The sequence below is a fragment of the Malurus melanocephalus genome, unplaced genomic scaffold, assembly GCF_030028575.1.
Source record: "Malurus melanocephalus ecotype Western Australia unplaced genomic scaffold, MMel_1.1 scaffold_169, whole genome shotgun sequence".
NCBI classification, from domain to species: Eukaryota; Metazoa; Chordata; class Aves; order Passeriformes; family Maluridae; genus Malurus; species Malurus melanocephalus.
In genome coordinates, this window is record NW_026623401.1 from 1,287,658 (window position 1) to 1,302,263 (window position 14,606).

The window sequence follows — 14,606 nt, forward strand, 5'->3', positions numbered from 1 at the left end:
GGAATTCCCAAGATATGGATTTCCTCTTTTGAAAGCAACCAGCAACAGGCTGCTCCAAGGCGAAAACCAGCAGCAAGGAAATGGTGACCMAAAAGCAGCAAGGTAGGAACCTGTGGGAGGAAGGAGCAGTGGTACAGACTGGGGCTGCACCCCCTCCCTTGGCTCCTGCTGCTGTGTTATTTGCTTCCTGCTGGAAGAAAAGCCCTTTTGCTTTTCCAACAAAGACAGTTTGAACAATTTGCTTTCACCATTGCCCTCCCTCTTTTCCTTTCTCTTCTACTCGCAATTTCGTTAGAAACAGATGAGTAAATACTGTGTACGTTTGTGTGGGAGCTGCGGTGGCTTGTGGCTTTATGATTTTCCCCCCAGCTGTGATTCATTGCTTTTTACATTTTTTAATCTATTCCCCCGCACCCCCTCCTGCTCTCCCTGTCTCTGTGCAGCCCAGCAGCTGTCGTTATCAGTGAAATGACTTGACATTATTTTGCTGTACTTTGTTTCTATTCATTGATTTGTTGAATGAAAACTATTTATCTGGCACTGACACACAAGATTGGAGCCTTTCAAGAAGAGGCAACTCTGCAGCATAATTTTGCTCCAAAATGAGCAGGGAAGAGCTCTGCGTTAAACCAGCCCAGCTGAAATCTCTGGCCCCATGACGGAGCAGAAGCAGTGGCTGCACAGCCTACAGAGGTGGTGTATAGGAAAAGCATCTTTCTTTATCCTGCCTGCCCCCTGGGAAGCCCTGCTGGRCTCTTGCCAGAGGCACATGAGGGATTTCTGTAGGGGTGGGGATGCAGGGAGGTGCAGGAGGGGTGGCAAGTGCTGGGCAGCAGGTGTGCAGTGTCTGGGCTTCCCAACTTCAGAAGGATGTGCAGCGAGTCCAGAGGAGGCCATGGAGATGCTCAGAGGAGCTGTGGCTGCCCCGTCCCTGGAACTGTTCAAGGCTGGGTTGGAAGGGGCTTGGAGCGACTTGGGATAGTGKAAGRTGTCCTGCCCATGGCAGGAGGGTGGAATTAGACCATGTCAACAGTTCCTTCCAAAGGAAGCAGTCCCTGATTCTGTGATTCCRTGGTTCTGTCTGGGTGCAGATGAGTTGTTCCCCTCAGCATGATGAACACAGCAGTGCTGGAGCCAGATCCAGAATTGCTGCTTTGCCACCTGTCTTCTCCATCCATGTGAGTGAGTTCATCCCTGTTTCAGTATCAGGCATCCAGCAAAAACCACCCTCCGGATCCCTCCTGTGATCCAATAAGCCTGGAGAGAGGGTTGCACATCTCCAAAAGCAGGTGCCAGTGGCTGCTGTGATTTTAGTTTTAAAAAAAACTGGGCACTGTCACCTCAAATGCCAGAACCTGGTTCCCTGCCAGCGCTGCTCAGAAAAATCCCACCTCCTTKCCTCCATCAATGCCGTCCCACAGCTTGAAGGACAGGTTTTGCCTAGGGAATACGCTCTTGTTTGAGGGATTCAGGATCCCTTTTTCCCACAGAGCCCTGGCTCCTTTCTTCACGGCACAATCRGCCCTCTTGCCGCTTTTCTTGCCTTTTCTTCCACCGCTTTCCCACATTCTGTTCACACCTTCATGAATATTCAGAGGCCATTGGCCATATGAAGCTATTGAGAGCTCTTGTTAACACTCCTCCTAATGACATGCACCTTCAATAGAAAACAAAAACACAGATAAGAGCTTGTTAGCGCAGACCCTTGTTCCCCACCTAACAAGGTTTCCATTGACTCGGACACTTGTGGTGACACATTGCTTGCTCTCACTGTTGCCTCTTTTGATTTGCGACTGGCTTTTACCGAGGGGGTTTTTTCCTTCTATTTTTTTTTCTTCCTTTTTTCCCCTTTTATTTTTTTTTTATTGTGCGGTTTTAAGCTAATTAAGAAAAAGGTCAGGCTCCCCGAACAATGAGGAGCGGCGGTACAATGCGCCCCGGGAGCGGCGTGCGCGCAGCCCCGAGCGGCGGGCGAGAGCCGGGCTGCGGCGCCGCGCGCCTGGGAAAGTTGTGCCGCGAGTGGCACGGCAAGAGCTGAGTTTGGGTCAAGAGGTGATTTAAGCTCGGCGAGAGGCTCTGAAAAGGGGCTCAGACCACCCGCTGCGGTTCCCAAGGGCTCCCCGGGTCCCAGCCTGGCTGGACATCCGCAAACACCGTCCCCAAGGCCAGGCCGTGGGGTGACTCTTCCAAAACACGACCAGGCTTCTGTGAGGTGCTCCCGGTGATGCTGCTCCCAATTTGCGGCCGATGTACACGGAGAGCAGCGCCCCACAGCCACATCCCCAGTGGCGCTGTCTGCCGCGGGGTTTTTCCCTGGGACTGGAATCCCGTCCGGCTTTGGCCGCTCATTTTTTCCCTTCTGGAGTTGTGCTTCGCCTTCCTCCCGCCGTCACGGCGATCTGCCAGGCTTTCATTAGCTGGGCCCACCCATTCGATACTATGAGATGCCTGGCTTGTTGTTGTTGGGTTTTTTTTTGGCCACACCTCATTATTCCTGCTATTATTAGGCTCTCTCAGCGTTGTTTGTCATCTTGTCAAGGCCCTGGAGTTTCTATGGATACTGGTCCCCTAAGTGGCCATGCTATCAATTAAGACAGCTCCATGTCTGAACTCTTCCAGGGGACTTTGCAAAGATCCACAGATAAATTCCAGATTTCCCTGTTCCTTATGTAGCTGCCTTTTCCATAAAGACCACTCAGCCAGAGCTCAGCGTATTCAGGTTTTTCAAGCCCCAAAAGGCAGGATTACCTTCTTGGCTAATAGAATTAGCTAGAGGGTGATAGGGTTAATAATAAACCACCAGATTTTATTTTTATATATATATATATATATATATATTTATATATATATGACAGGCTGTAATAAATAAGCAGTAATGAGATAACCATCATAGTGATGTAAGTAAAAGCACCAGCAACAAAACCTGCCATGGAATAAAACAATCTATGCTCTATTATGCTTTTCTTGGACTCTCTGGGAAGAGGAAAAAGCCTCTTTTTTCCCCTCATCATGCTCAGCTTAAGGACAGATAACTGTGCAAAGCTGAGAGGATGCTGAATACTTCTTCTGAAAATAGGACTGCTGAAAGTTTCCAAATAGAGCAATTTAAACTTGTGTTCCTTATGGAAAGCAGCATAAGCAAGCAAAATGAAAAGCATAGCATTTCCAGTGGGAAAATTAGACAGAGGAAGATCATACTGAGTTGATCAGGACTTCACTGGAAACAGGCTGAGCACAAGGAGCAGCTTTGCTGAGCACCTGGTAGTTTCTCATTCTCCTCTTGCTGTTCCTTCAACACCCAGTATGTTTCCATGGATAAATTTGCTTCACCTCCTGATTTTCTTTCATGGTCATTCTGTCTCCATGCCTGCACCTGCTCATTTTTGCTCTCCCTGTGCAGGTGAGCAAGACAGGGGGATATTGCCACTCTCAGCCAGCCACTTCATTTTTCTGTGTCTGTAGCCATAAAATGTAGATATTTAATGAKTTCTCAGAAGTATCAGGAGGTTTTCAGCCTTTCAGCCCGAGAGAGGCTGAGCACTATTTGCATTTACTCTCTGGTGAGAATTAGTATCTGGGGGCAGGAGGCAGCAGGGAAAAAGGCTTTGATTTGGATTTGAGTTTTGGCTGGTGATTACGATTCTTTATATGCTCTAAACCAGTTTATCTCTCCCTAGGTGGATGTGTGCTGCCAGCAGTGCGATAATATCCATTGAGGGCTGCCCAGAGGTACAAGGAATAAACTCATCCGTTATTAGCTAATACAGGAAAGTGATTCGATATGGGTCTCAGAAGCTGGAGTAGATAAATAGGATGATAAATGTTGGCATTAGCAGACGTGACTGACTCCTCTGTCTCTGTGATTTGGTAGTGCCCAGTAATTAAATAGTTGGAGTTTAATGTATTTTAAACTAGAGCTGCAGCCTGTAAATCACGGAGATTATGCTCTTCCCTGCTGTGCACTCTCTGGGTCGGGAGGAATTCCCATTCCTGTGCCGCAGCTGTCCACAGCTCCGGCTGGGTATTGCATCAGTCGGGACTGGGAAAGGTCCTGCTGCCCTTGGGCTGTAAACACATTCCCAGAGCCTTTCCATCCCAGCAGGGCATGTTCTCCAGCCCTGGAAAGATCCCAGCCYGTGTCCTTTCCATCTTGGGTTGTCTCATCTGGTCTGGTTGGAGCCCACAGGCAGGTGCAAGCACACCCCAGGTCACTGCAGATCCTAAAATCCAGGGGGAAAGTATCCCAGGGGGGTGATTTCCTCCCAAAACCTGTGCTCTGCCACTGTAGGAGAATTGGCCCCTTGGGCTGGTTTTCCTTTTAGACGTGATTTTCAGGATTATTGTTTTAAATTATGCCAATTCATTCACCGTATTTCACACCAAGGTTTACTTTTCTTTGCAGCCAGACTATGACTTTGTATTAAATTTAAATGATTATCTTTTTTAATATACAGGTTGTYCAAGAAGGAAACCCAGCTCTATCCAATGCAGCTTGAAACAGCATTGAACTAAAAGTTACTTTCTGTCTATATACAGAACTATTTTTTTTCCTCATCTTTTATTGGCTAGACCTGACTCTTCTGCTGGAGGTTGTTTGTATTACGCAGAGTTTCCCCATTAACAAAGAACAAATTTAAACATTTCCGTGCAATTCAGCCATTTCATAACTTTTAACACCTTTTTTGCATTAGTTCAGGCTTTTACTCAGAAATTTTTCTGTGATAACTGGCCACACAATTCAGACRGGGCTTTACCAGAGCCCTGCTATGATGACCCTGAAATACTGTCTGGAACCACAGCTGGGATAAAACCTGTCCCTGCTCTTCCTGGATATAATTATTTTTAATAAAATCTATTTGTACCTCAAATTATTTCCTCTTCCAAGCATTTTATAGTTAAACAATTAATTTTGCTGAATTATTGCAAGTTATGGTCCCTGAGGTCTCTCTGCTGCTCTGCATGGAGTTGTGGTGAGGAACTTTCCTCTTGGGGSAAGGATAAAAATTAGTTCTGTTTTAGCTAAAATAGATGTTTCTTTACTTTCTGATGAGCAGAAGCTGATGATTTTCAACCCAYAGCCTGAAGCAACAACTAATATTGCTTTCAGCAAGATCAGCAGCAGTTTAACGACTGATGAGCAGGAGGGGCCATGTGGGTGAGATACACTGCAGGTTGCCCATGGACCAAAGGGATAAACTTTTACAAGCTCTTGCTGAGATTTGGAATGAAGAAATATGTGAGCTTGTAGCTGTTGGAGCAGAAAGGCTGTTTGGATATGAGCATGGAGCCAAGGATATTGGTAAGTGTTGGTACAGAGCTGGCAGAGCTACTCAACTGCAGCTGGAAGATTTTCCCATGGTGAAACATCTTTGGAAGCATGAATTCCCAGCCCTGGGTGACCTACAGTCTTAAGTGTTGAGGAGGAATGAAAATACCCAAATCCTCTCATTCTTGCAACTGGAAGTTAATTTTTGTCCTGTCTGGTCCCCTACTAATCAAGGGTCCCTGCCCTTGCAGGTAACGACACCTTTGGTTGCTGAAATTATTTCAGCAAAAATAAAGTGACTCAAAGGAGAGTGATGTGTGGAAGGCAGTAGAAGCCACCTGGTTGGATCCAAAAGGGAATGGGATTTTATTAGCCAAGTGAAGTGGTAAATGGAAAATGCAGCTGGATATAGACAAATGCAAAATGATAATTGTGGGYAGCTAATGGAAAGAGAGCAGAAAASAGCAGGAGCACATCAAAGGTGGAACAGCCAGAGGGGAGGCAAGAGGYACTGCAAAAAACCTTCAGAGTGATCCAGATAACTACGAATGGAATGGAACAAATGCCCCCAGACCCTGCTGTACACCAGRAAAGGAGCCAGGGAGCTGCAGAGGTTTCCCATGTTGATAGCCAGCCCATGGCTTAGCAGCAGGGCCAGTGAACGTGGYTGTGTCTGAGCAACTGCTCTACACAGCACCTTTGCTCTGGYACCTCTTTTAAAATAGAAATGATGRTCATTACTGCGAATTTGCTGAGTTAATTCATTGGGTTTGTGTGTGTGGAGTGGCAGACAGGAAAGCAAAGGGGTCCAGGTTTGCCTGCAGCCATCTTTTATGGCCCAAGCAGCCAATTTTCTGTGTAACTATAATAAATCACAGCGACAGACACACAGGATGGTGCTGTCTTTATATAATTATTCCATAAATCGCCCCATTTTCTCCCCCAGGAAGGCCTCCCAGTCCCTTCTCTTTGCTGGAGCAGGCTGTTGCCCTCAACACAACACGRCAAATGAATTTGAGGAACTTACTTTGTAAGCAAAGGGTAAAGAGAGGGAGCCTGCTCCTGTTTCCATCGTGTGGCTGTTTGCTCCAAGGGGATTTGCAAAGCAAGGGAAACAACCTTACAGCTCAGGAAATCGAGCGTGAACTCCACGACTGAAGGGAAAGCATGGCTGAAAAGCCAATCAACACAGAGCTGAGCTGCCAAGGGARCAGTGGGCAAGGGCACGGTCGAGGAGGGCCCTGCTCCTCCTTTACTCCACTCTTCCCCTCACTGGGCTGYGGCTTGGAGGTGCCTCCTGCATTCCCTGGAATTAGCTCCCGTGATGAATTTTGAAGTCCCTCACTGTGGTGACAAAGGGAAGCTTTGGCATCTCTAAGTTGTCTCTGTGCAAGTGACATTTTAGTCACTGCCATCGCTGGGATAAGCAAAGTCACCTTGATGAGCAGTGCCTTCCAAACCATCACAGCTCCTTYCTGCTCAGATTTGCTTCTGAGAAGCTTTTAATTCTCTTCTTATTCCTTTTCCAACCCCATCCCCTGGCTAACTCCAGTTTCAGGCTGCTTAGCTGGAAGGCACAGACCAGGGCAGGTTCTGCCAGCAAGAAGTCAGATAAACTGTTCTCCCGTGGGCACTCACAGCTTTAAAGCCCCCACAATTCGTGTACAGTGAGACTTTGGGGACCTCTTGGCTTGGCTGGTGTTTTGATAACTGAGCTTGTGTTGTTTCTCCTCCTGCCCTCTAGAACGCACTTTTTAAAAATATAGCAAGTGGGAAGGAAAAAAAAAAAAAGAAAAGGCCTTTTCCCAACAAGGATATAAAACTTCCATCAAATCAGCTGTGTCACTAGAGACCCAAAGCTAGTAAGTTGATCTTRCAGATGTATAATAAACTCATTTATTAGGTTTTTATTTTAAGAGTTGGTGGTATTAATTAGATTGATATGGCCCATAAATCACTTGATTTGGCTGAGCCCTCAGATACTTGTAATTTAAATTAATACAAGTGCAGCTTAATTAATCTGATTAAATCCTGGGACAAGCAAGGCAGKGTTTGCAGGATCCAGGAGTTCATCGCAAGGAAAAGAAGTGTTTTAAGGTAACACAGATTCTTTAATGGAGGGTCAGTTTGCTTCAGCTGTGAATCAGGGTACAAGAATGAAACTATAGAAGATGCAAACCACAAACCAGAGACTCTGGCTCTGCCCTGAGACCTGGCAGCCAGGCAGAGCTCCTTGCAGCCTCTGGACCAGGCAAGGGGCTGAACTTCACAAATTCATGGCATCCACTCTGGTTTTGGGGTGTTGCGATCTTTTCTCATCCTTTGGCAGCAATAAATGAATTCTCAGAAAGTGAGTTTAAGATATTGGTGAGCATAAGGCACAGCCTGATCTCTGTTGTGGTCACAATCTTGGTTTTTTTTTACTCCCTTCAGTGGTCCTGAGAAGAGGTAACATTTCTTTCCAGGAAGAAATAATCCACTAAATGCTTTGTTGCTCAAGGGACTGAGACCTTGCCAGGCTGCCATGAGCTGCCATGTTCCCCAGGCCAGGAGCAGACCCGGACAGGGAACAGAGCAGGCAGAGGTRGAGGTGAGCTGACATGTCCTACCTGAGACTTACCTGCTCTGCCATTCCCTTCCCATCCCGAATATTCCTCYTTGGAGACATTTCTGGGTAGTAGATGGTGATTTTATTGTGACTTGCCTGTAGAGAGAATGGAATGCACCCTCCTGGGAGATACACTTTACAAGGTGCTCTTGCAGGGGTGAACCCATCTTCTTCCCAGCATTGAGGGGTCCTAAATCTTTTCCAAGTGGATAACACCTGATACCCAGCTGGTATTTCCATCTATTTTTTTTCAGAATGCTCTGTGCTTACAGTTCTCGAGATTGGTGTTCCAAGTCTGTACAGACCAGGCAATTGGTGTGTAGCCTTTTCCCTATACTCCTGCTAATTTGCCTTAATCCCAAATCTAAGCTACCCTATGGACCGGAGTGGAATTCAGACCCTGTGGCCTGCCCTAGCCTTGGTTCCTCTGTTGTCCACAAACTGTCCATGTAGGATGGTGGTACAAGTCTGATATTTACACCAGCTCCCCAAAATGTGAATGAAAACCCCTTTCAAGGCTCCCATGGCATGTTTAGCAGCAAAGCACCAGCCCAGGGCTCGTGCAGCTGCAGGTTGTTTCCGTTACAGTGCGGGCRCCATAAAATATGTTTTCTTTAAAAGCAGGAGATAATGCTGTTACAGCAGTTGGATTAATCTAATATTCTCCTTCATCTTCAAAAGAGAATTGCCTAAATAACCAGAGAGAGGCACATTTTATGAGTCCTTCTTAAGGGCTATCAATCAAATCTTCCAAGAAAGGCACTGATGCCCTTTTGCTCACGAGAGGGAAATTGGATTCCCCACGGCTTTGCTTTCAGTCTGCTGTAGCCTTGCCGTGTAATCGCTGCATCGCAAAGGGTCTGGCCATCATTTCCTTCTACTGGTCTGAAGAAAAAACCCACATGGAGGAAACCTGTAAGAAGAGAGGGAAAACAGCCCAATTAAAGGCAATGATCTCTCAGCTCTCTGCCCTCTCTCCCGCCTGGATAAGGCACATGTAAAACAATAGCTTTATTTGTGCAAGTTTTAATTGGGTAGTTCAAAGGAAGCAGCGAGACTCTTTTGATCTCTTGGTGTGTTTGAATGCCACGTTGCAACGGTGCCTGCTGGCCACGGCAGTGACCTCTTGTGTTAATTAGTGTTTATCTGAAATCGAATTAGCTCACAATTGGGAGAAAGCAGAGRGAAAATCAGGGGATAAGCAGAGATTTGTGCAGTTCTCAGTTAGAGGTAAAGCAGGTCTGCTGAAGTCGATGTTAAAATAACTCAGAGAACATTACATTTTTGCTTTGTTTTTCTAACACTCTTGGTCAGATGGTCCCATTTCTCTTTCTAATACCCTGTRCTGCCTTCATCTTTGCTGAGTCTGCTGGTCTGCACTGCTCATTGGAACTTAAACCATAAACCAACACCGAACAATGATGCATTATTTATAGCAGACCGAAGGCTGTGAGGTTGACAATAGTGCAAAGCTTCTCTTTCTTGTGGTCAGTAATCCATAAATAAATACATCATCTRTTTAGGTTTGCAGAACTGTCTGATAGATAGGAATAGCCTGCATTATACAACGAGGGCATCAAGGACCTTSTGAAAGCCAGCACCTGCTTTTGGAGTAAACTGGCTGTTTCTGAGTAAACTCTTGATGGAGGCAGGGAGTGTGAGAGCTACCCAGTCACCTTTCTGGTGCTCATCTGGGGAACTCGCTGGAAGGTAAAGGGAAAGGGAGTTTAGCAATGCATGAAAGAGCCAAGTTCTCTGTGTGCAATACTAGCAGAGGCGGAATTTTATAGCTAAAAGAATCTCACTGGACAGGTATACAGTCCCAGTTTCTGGGCAGAGAATAACCAGGGTTGTGGAAGTCAAACATCTGTCCAAACATCCATGAACATCTGCAGGCCTTTAGTGTGTTGGTCTGGCTGAAATCCCATCCTCAGATCAGATCCAGATCCCAAGTTTTTTCAAGTGCAGGAACGGTTTTATTCCAGCCTTGCTTTTCACTCCTAAGCTGGTTTCGAGTGTCACCAAACCAGACTTTGCTGCTTGCCCCCGCAGCGAGCTCATCAGTGTGGGGGAAGGCACCCCAAAGATGTCATGTCATGTCCGTGTCCTTGGGCGCACTGCACTATACTTTCTGGGATTAGCCACAAGAGGGTGGCATGAGGATGTGCACCAGGCAGCCTCCCTGCTTTGCTGCATGGCATTTTATAGCTGGCTCTGTAGATCCAATAAAACTTCTCAACAGATCCTTATTTTTGGCACATGAACACATTTCCCAGTACAAATGAGCCTGCCGGGTGTTTCTGACGGCAGCCCTGACTGAGCGTATTCCTTGATATTGCACGTGTTCTTTATGTCTAAACCCTGCCTCAGTTAGTAGGTACCGGAGCAACATATAAAATTTAGACTATTTAGGATCAAAACTTTTATTGGTCCTGTAACTGCTGTAGGAAGAAGTCCGCAGGTGTTGTTTATGAGCAAATATTATTTTTCCTAGTCCTGCATGTTTACAAGACAGTGATGTTCCACATGACTGCTTTATAACACATTGGGATGGTTCTAGTACGTTTTTATTTGGTTGTAGCTGACAGTGAATGAGCTGGTTAACAAATATGCATTAAAAAGTCAGTGACAGCAAGGCAGAATGAAACAGATTCATTTAATCTAAAATCTACACAGTCTGAATTGTCTTGGTGTGGTTTTTTTCTGAATTGGATTGTCAGCAACTTAACCCAAGTCACTCATCTCAAATGACCACAGAATCCCAGAATGGTTTGGGTTGGAAGGGACCTTAAAGATATCTCATTCCARCCCCTGCCATGGGCAGRAACACCTTCCACTAGAGCAGGTTGCTCAGAGCTCCACCCACCCACTCTGGTCTGGGACACTTCCAGAAATGGGACCGATGTTGATACTTAAAATCCACCCTACTGTCATTCCTGCTTCTGTAAGAGCCTAACACTGCTCTTGCATCAGAACTCCCTCATCCTGAATCGGTGCAGGTTTCTTCAGGCTGGGAGTCTGTTCAGCCATGGCTCTGGCTGTAGGATCAGGGCCCTTGCATGCAGAAATCCCTTTTGCCATGAACATATTTTAAATACAAGCTTCCAAATCTCATTATGTGCTGCCTTTTCCATTCRTTTTCCTCCTAACAATGCACCTGCCAATATCTGCCCCTGAGCTCCATTTTAAGCAGYGTTTTCCATAGTTAATGTCACACTCTTGCTCCCAATCTATCTTTGGCAACTGCTGACTGCCTGCAGCAGGACCAGAGGAAGAAGGAAAGCCCKCTCTGGGTATAACAATAACACAACACCTATTCCTGGAAGAATGATGAGATRGGCTGTGTAATAAATATTTATAAGAGCAAGCATAATGAAATGGATTTGTAGGATGCTGAGTCTCCCTTAGGGTTTGGTCATCACATGTTTTTTACCTCTTTTCTTTCTTCCCTGTGATACAGAATTGTCCTGATGTCACTGGGTTGTTGAGCAAATTGCTCATTGTGTTGCTCACTTACACAATGCATGTTATTATGTGCAACCAGCTGCTCCTGTTTGGCATTGCTCACGCATACGGAACAGGAGGCTACCGTCACTTTCATAGTCTGGAAGTCAACGTTCCCTCCAGCRCTGAAGTTGATGCCACACCAGAAGAAGTCTGGGAACAAAGCGAGTCCTGGTGGTAAAGGTTCCTGAGAGACTCCTTTTCTGGGAAGACCAAAGTTGCAGTTTTGCACTGAATTTGAGCTGATGCAGCTTTGCACTGCCATTGAAAGCTTCCTCATGTCTCTGTCTCWCTATTCCCGTTGCTTTCCTTGTGCTGGCACTAACTCCTGAGTGATTGCACAGGGAGCTGGAGCAGGGCCCTGGTTTTGTTGTTAATGTTGTCGCCAATTAAGTTTTCAGCACCATCCTTTCCTCTGTCCAGCTCCAGGCTCATTCAAGCACTAATGCCGTCACAAAGGAAAGAGCAGCCAACTCTTCTGGTAATTAGAGCTGCTTAAATCCGTCATAAAATGTCAACCTCAGTGCTGCAGACATGTCTGGAGTCAGGGATGGTCAGAAAACAGAGCAAGGCTGTATTTGAGGCTGGGAAGTTTAATCCTGCTTGGGACAGAAAGGACTTAAGCTGTGAACCTTCTGGCTCCTCACTGCTTTCCCTCTGAAATAGCTTCACCGTTTTTCAGATTTCTTTTATTTTAAGGTTTCTGTTTTTGGAGCAAGTGTTGTTCTTTACCTGCATTTGTTTAGTAACTTGTACARCTAGATCCTGGTAGTCTGAATCTCACAGCTGCCAGCTGCAAGTGGACATGGGCTGCCTCATGTGGGTTTRGATTCAGTGCCTGGAGAAGCTCTGAATCAGATCCCTCTGTAACATATTGCTCTGCTCTGAGGTCTCTTGCACTACACCAACCTTTCAGAAGCAKGGACTCCCCCCTTGGCTACAGGCTGCCTGCATAGGAAAAACGCTAAAAAATGAGGTTTTCACCCTTCAAATGGAACTTGACACCCTAAAAATGTGTCTTGAGGTGCTCAAAATGACTGCTGAGCTAGACAAAATTATAGCAGCTTTTGCTGGATTTCCCTAGTGGGCTGCTATTCCTGGGATTTTATACAAACCAAGATATGTGTATGATAAACTGTCCATACACCTGACTCACCAAAAAATTTTTGTAGCACAGAAATTATGTCTCTCAAAGGGGGAACAGAAGGCTGAACTACAAACAACTTGCCACTTACTGCTGCTGCTCTTCTCATCACACTTTCTTCTCTCAAAGTATCAGAGGTTTGCAGCTATTGAAAGGCAGAAACGCCTCATCGACAGGAACTGAACGCTGGGGAGTCCACAGCACATAAATGGGGGTTTTGCTGCCCTAAGTGTTGGGGCAGAAGTGCCATTGTCTGGGGAAGCAATGTCCCTTCTGTTGAAACGTCCGCTGTCACTTTGTTCTTTACAGACTGCAGCCAGGAAGTTATCTGATTCTTCCCAGATCTACTAAGTGGCTCTTTCCCCAGGCTCTCCCTCTGTAAGTGCCACAGGGAATCATTTCACCYCTGTGAGCAGACGCTGGGACTTGGTGTTGCTCTTGCAAAGCACAGGTGTTGTCAGTGTGAAGGAGCTGCTGCTCCGGGTGACACTTCTGCTGTTTTCTCAGTTCAGGGGCTGTTTGCCAAGTTGCCTTTTCTTTTTTTTCTTTTCCCGAGGGACAGATATTCGAGGAATATACGTTGCAAGCTTGGGTTTGTTGCAATACTGGTTTCATTTCTGTTACCACAGACATGCAGGAAGACGGAGAGGTGCCACGGAGAAATCAAGTAACATTAAAATCAGGTAGAGAGCTAAGACAGGTTAGACCTGGGTTTTTCAAAGCCTGGTCTAACCCTGGCCTGCTGACATGGAGCTTGGGCAATGCCTTAGCACATGCAGGTGCTCTTAGCCAGAGTGAGCAGTGTTCTGCAGATCACTAGCAACCTTCCTTATTTATATTATGCCAGACTTGCCTGGCTGCAAGATAAAGTTTTCCCTTGCTTAAATGGAAGGATTTGAAGAAAAAAGGGCAGGGGTTGTCTGAAAGAAACCACTGGCAGACACATGTAGATATTCCTTTACAGTCTAGTTAGCAATTTGACAGCACCCTTAAAAAACACATAAAGGAGCAGGTGGGAAGGACTCAGAAAGAAGGAAGCTTTTGTGGATGTTGTCAATCTTTACCTCTATGCCAGACTAGTGCAGAAGGGAACATGGATATTATGACCCCCTTTTCTTTCTGTAGGGAKGTGAGATGGTGCAGAAGTGGGGTTGTTGGAATGTGGTGGCCTTATTATACACTCCTTCCTAGCAAGGTGTGCAGTGAGTACCCACCTGATGCTGGGCAAAGCCGCCTGTACATCTGTCCAGAATGGGGGGGCTGCTGCCTCCCAGGGCCTGTCTGTACTGGCAGTGCCAAGTATGAACTTAAGAGTTGCATAACTCACACTCATGGGAAACCTGCTTCCCACTGCACAGCCTTTCTGGTTTCATTTAAGTTTTTATAGTTCGTTATACAAGCTAATAAATGGAAGGATCTGTATTAAAAAGGTTTCTTTTTTCATATTCTGCATAGCTGAAGCCCTCTCTGCATTCCACATTGCTGTGATAAAACATCCCTGTGTGCTGGGCAGCTTTGTATCCTTTTGGAGGGCAAAGCAGATCCACTCTTTGGGATGTGGCTGCCCTTGTGTTTGATGCCAGGTACCACTGATGAAAGAAGGACTTGTTATCACTTGCCCTCGGGACTAAACCTGCACCTGTGGCTTTACATGTGGTGCGAGTTTGTGTCTGGGACCCAGCCAAGCCAAACTAGGAGGCAGCAACTTTGGACTCCATCTCTTATCTCCTTGCCTCGTCTCCACTACTTGGCTCAGTTGGCGGATAGGTCCAGCCTCTTTCCACAGCGATGAGGTGCGGACATGCCACACCATGTATTTTATTTGCTTTATTTTTACAGACGGCTGGAAATACAGACTAGGCTTTGATGAACGATATACCTGGAGCTATACCTCGAAACCGAACTCCAACAAAGCCACGGCGATGCGGTCGCTGGTGTCCGTTTGCCTCTGTGGCCCAGTCCCAACGCGGGGATCTCCAGCAGCCCCGACGGGCGGCGAGGCCGGGGGGCGTCCCGGGCAGCGCCGTGAGGGGAGCGCGGCGGCGGGAGCAGCGCGGTGCCTTCCGTGCTCACCCGTGGCAAAC